At 42.4% G+C, this 4,962-nt stretch overlaps 2 non-coding genes across 2 annotated transcripts; both read left to right on the plus strand.

Moving 5' to 3' along the window:
- Positions 1-538: 538 nt before the first annotated feature.
- Positions 539-610, plus strand: trnap-ugg (transfer RNA proline (anticodon UGG)). Its single transcript has one exon. It is a non-coding gene; the product is annotated as a tRNA-Pro (tRNA).
- Positions 611-2,052: 1,442 nt separating this feature from the next.
- Positions 2,053-2,124, plus strand: trnap-ugg (transfer RNA proline (anticodon UGG)). The gene has a single exon. It is a non-coding gene; the product is annotated as a tRNA-Pro (tRNA).
- The last annotated feature ends 2,838 nt before the right edge of the window (positions 2,125-4,962 follow it).

Below are 4,962 nucleotides of genomic sequence, written 5' to 3' on the forward strand. Positions count from 1 at the left end.
ATGTCATTTATAAACGTTACTAGGCAACCAGTAGTGGGAACACCCACTAGCGACTTCACCGCCAGCAACTGGCGACCTGCAGCGATAAAGTGGCTGGCAGTGTGTACGCACCTTTAATGGTGAATAAGTGAGAAATCAATCTGTTCATGTGTATGAAGCTTACAAAATGTTATTATTGCCTACAAGATCTTTCTGCTCTATAAAACCAACGAGGCAAGGAAGTGCAACTTAAATCGAACCACAACATCCACTGTTGATATTTCCACTTTCATCTACTGTTTTTAACCTGTGATTACCCCTTTTTCTTGCACTTTTTATGACAACAAGAAATCAATTGCGAGTGTTGCCACCTAATTAGTGCAAATAACTCCAAGAGTATGAGCACGTTGCGTGTTCCGAGTATGCGCATTTAGAACACTCTGGCCGCATATTTTCAGTGCTCAACTTTCAGCTGATGACAAATTTTTATACTGTCAAGTTGAGATATATTCTGGATTTTCATTGGCAGGTACTTTGCAGCCCATAGGTCAAAAAAGGTGGCTCGTTGGTCTAGGGGTATGATTCTCGCTTTGGGTGCGAGAGGTCCCGGGTTCAAATCCCGGATGAGCCCACTGTATACCATGTGCGGTTGGTTTGTGAGGAAGGACTGCAGCAGGGGACTTCTTTGATTCAGGTTGTCTTTTTCTAGCGTACTGCACCTCACATTTTTTATTACTAGATTTTCAGGAAATCAATGCTAAGGTGCTTATTAGTTACAGCTTGCCTGGTGCTAATCACACCTAGATTGCAGTTTCTTTCCGGTATCACCTACAGAGGGACTTTAAGGGAGTTTTTTGCAGGGGAGTTAAAGGCCTCAAAATGCTCTCATAGCCTCTCGCTCTGTGTTCTCCAGGCATATGTCAACACGAAGAGTGCTTCGAAACTTCTAGATTTTCAGGAAATCAATGCTACACACTGCCAGCGACATCAGCGCACGACAGCGACTCAATACCATTCATTTTCAATGCGAGCACAGCTGACTTCATTGCCGCTAGATGTGGGCATGTCCAGCGACGCGACAAAGTTGAGAAAAGTTAAACTTTGGAGCTGACTAACGGACGCGACAGCCAATAGGAGAGAAGACGGGAGAGCTCACGTGATCCTTTCTCTCTCTCTCTCAGCTCCTGCAGTAACTGAAAGATGGATGAATGGCTAATTCTTGCTGTTAGAAATTTTCCAGTGCTCTATGATATTTCTCTTCCCACGTACAAGGACATTTTTAAGAAAAATACTGCGTGGAAAGGTGTATCTGAGATCACGGGGATTTTATGGACCCAGACAGACCGGCATTTGAATTTTCGCACGCAGATAAACAGCCGCTATGGCAAACAGCCGCCTTGTTTCTCATTCATCTTTGATATAAAGCATTTTATGTACTGATTCCATTTATATTTAGTCTTTTCCCTCCAAAATATTTATTTTTAGTGGCAAGAAAAGAAATTCGCTGTCAACAGAAATGGAATGACATCCGTGAATGTCATTTATAAACGTTACTAGGCAACCAGTAGTGGGAACACCCACTAGCGACTTCACCGCCAGCAACTGGCGACCTGCAGCGATAAAGTCGCTGGCAGTGTGTACGCACCTTTAATATTAAATAAGTGAGAAATCAATCTGTTCATGTGTATGAAGCTTACAAAATGTTATTATTGCCTACAAGATCTTTCTGCTCTATAAAACCAAAGAGGCAAGGAAGTGCAACTTAAATCGAACCACAACATCCACTGTTGATATTTCCACTTTCATCTATTGTTTTTAACCTGTGATTACCCCTTTTTCTTGCACTTTTTATGACAAGAAGAAATCAATTGCAAGTGTTGCCACCTAATTAGTGCAAATAACTCCAAGAGTATGAGCACGTTATGTGTTCAGAGTATGCGCATTTAGAACACTCTGGCCGCATATTTTCAGTGCTCAACTTTCAGCTGATGACAAATTTTTATACTGTCAAGTAGAGATATATTCTGGATTTTCATTGGCAGGTACTTTGCAGCCCATAGGTCAAAACAAGGTGGCTCGTTGGTCTAGGGGTATGATTCTCGCTTTGGGTGCGAGAGGTCCCGGGTTCAAATCCCGGACGAGCCCACTGTATACCATGTGCAGTTGGTTTGTGAGGAAGGACTGCAGCAGGGGACTTCTTTGATTCAGGTTGTCTTTTTGTAGCGTACTGCACCTCACATTTTTTATTACTAGATTTTCAGGAAATCAATGCTAAGGTGCTTATTAGTTACAGCTTGCCTGGTGCTAATCACACCTAGATTGCAGTTTCTTTCCCGGTATCACCTACAGAGGGGACTTTAAGGGAGTTTTTTTGCAGGGGGAGTTAAAGGCCTCAAAATGCTCTCATAGCCTCTCGCTCTGTGTTCTCCAGGCATATGTCAACACGAAGAGTGCTTCGGAAACTTCTAGATTTTCAGGAAATCAATGCTACACACTGCCAGCGACATCGCGCACGACAGCGACTCAATACCATTCATTTTCAATGCGAGCACAGCGACTTCCGGCGACACGAGCTGTCGCGACCATTGCCGCTAGATGTGGGCATGTCCAGCGACGCGACAAAGTTGAGAAAAGTTAAACTTTGGAGCGACTAACGGACGCTGACAGCCAATAGGAGAGAAGACGGAGAGCTCACGTGATCCTTTCTCTCTCTCTCAGCTCCTGCAGTAACTGAAAGATGGATGAATGGCTAATTCTTGCTGTTAGAAATTTTCCAGTGCTCTATGATATTTCTCTTCCCACGTACAAGGACATTTTTAAGAAAAATACTGCGTGGAAAGGTGTATCTGAGATCACGGGGATTTTATGGATCCAGACAGACCGGCATTTGAATTTTCGCCGCAGATAAACAGCCGCTATGGCAAACAGCCGCCTTGTTTCTCATTCATCTTTGATATAAAGCATTTTATGTACTGATTCCATTTATATTTAGTCTTTTCCCTCCAAAATATTTATTTTTAGTGGCAAGAAAAGAAATTCGCTGTCAACAGCAATGGAATGACATCCGTGAATGTCATTTATAAACATTACTAGGCAACCAGTAGTGGGAACACCCACTAGCGACTTCACCGCCAGCAACTGGCGACCTGCAGCGATAAAGTCGCTGGCAGTGTGTACGCACCTTTAATATTAAATAAGTGAGAAATCAATCTGTTCATGTGTATGAAGCTTACAAAATGTTATTATTGCCTACAAGATCTTTCTGCTCTATAAAACCAACGAGGCAAGGAAGTGCAACTTAAATCGAACCACAACATCCACTGTTGATATTTCCACTTTCATCTATTATTTTTAACCTGTGATTACCCCTTTTTCTTGCACTTTTTATGACAACAAGAAATCAATTGCAAGTGTTGCCACCTAATTAGTGCAAATAACTCCGAGAGTATGAGCACGTTGCGTGTTCAGAGTATGCGCATTTAGAACACTCTGGCCGCATATTTTCAGTGCTCAACTTTCAGCTGATGACAAATTTTTATACTGTCAAGTAGAGATATATTCTGGATTTTCATTGGCAGGTACTTTGCAGCCCATAGGTCATCAAAGGTGGCTTGTTGGTCTAGGGGTATGATTCTAGCTTTGGGTGCGAGAGGTCCCGGGTTGAAATCCTGGACGAGCCCACTGTATACCATGTGCAGTTGGTTTGTGAGGAAGGTCTGCAGCAGGGCACTTCTTGAATTTTGGTTGTATTTTTCTAGCGTACTGCACCTCACATTTTTTTATTACTAGATTTTCAGGAAATCAATGCTAAGGTGCTTATTAGTTACAGCTTGCCTGGTGCTAATCACACCTAGATTGCAGTTTCTTTCCGGTATCACCTACAGAGGGGACTTTAAGGGAGTTTTTTGCAGGGGAGTTAAAGGCCTCAAAATGCTCTCATAGCCTCTCGCTCTGTGTTCTCCAGGCATATGTCAACATGAAGAGTGCTTCGAAACTTCTAGATTTTCAGGAAATCAATGCTAAGGTGCTTATTAGTTACAGCTTGCCTGGTGCTAATCACACCTAGATTGCAGTTTCTTTCCGGTATCACCTACAGAGGGACTTTAAGGGAGTTTTTTTGCAGGGGCAGTTAAAGGCCTCAAAATGATCTCATAGCCTCTCGCTCTGTGTTCTCCAGGCATATGTCAACATGAAGAGTGCTTCGGGAACTGCCAGTGTTGCTGAAATGACTAAGGTGGGTGAGAATTAGACTGAAGATCCATCCTCTTTAGGTTCCACGGTGTAGTAGCTAGCACTCTGAATCCAGCAATCCGACTTCATATCTCAATGGGACCATTAATGGTGAATAAGTGAGAAATCAATCTGTTCATGTGTATGAAGCTTACAAAATGTAATTATTGCCTACAAGATCTTTCTTCTCTATAAAACCAACGAGGCAAGGAAGTGCAACTTAAATCGTACCACAACATCCACTGTTGATATTTCCACTTTCATCTACTGTTTTTAACCTGTGATTACCCCTTTTTCTTGCACTTTTTATGACAAGAAGAAATCAATTGCGAGTGTTGCCACCTAATTAGTGCAAATAACTCCAAGAGTATGAGCACGTTGCGTGTTCAGAGTATGCGCATTTAGAACACTCTGGCCGCATATTTTCAGTGCTCAACTTTCAGCTGATGACAAATTTTTATACTGTCAAGTAGAGATATATTCTGGATTTTCATTGGCAGGTACTTTGCAGCCCATAGGTCCAAAATAGTTGGCTCGTTGATCTAGGGGTATGATTCTCGCTTAAGGTGTGATAGGTCCCGGTTTCAAATCCTGAACGAGCCGACTGTATACCATGTGCAGTTGGTTTGTGAGGAAGGTCTGCAGCAGGGGACTTCATGGATTTAGGTTGTCTTTTTCTAGTGTACTGCACCTCACATTTTTTATTACTAGATTTTCAGGAAATCAATGCTAAGGTGCTTATTAGTTACAGCT

The sequence above is a fragment of the Xyrauchen texanus genome, unplaced genomic scaffold (genome assembly GCF_025860055.1).
Source record: "Xyrauchen texanus isolate HMW12.3.18 unplaced genomic scaffold, RBS_HiC_50CHRs HiC_scaffold_53, whole genome shotgun sequence".
Classification (NCBI taxonomy): domain Eukaryota; kingdom Metazoa; phylum Chordata; class Actinopteri; order Cypriniformes; family Catostomidae; genus Xyrauchen; species Xyrauchen texanus.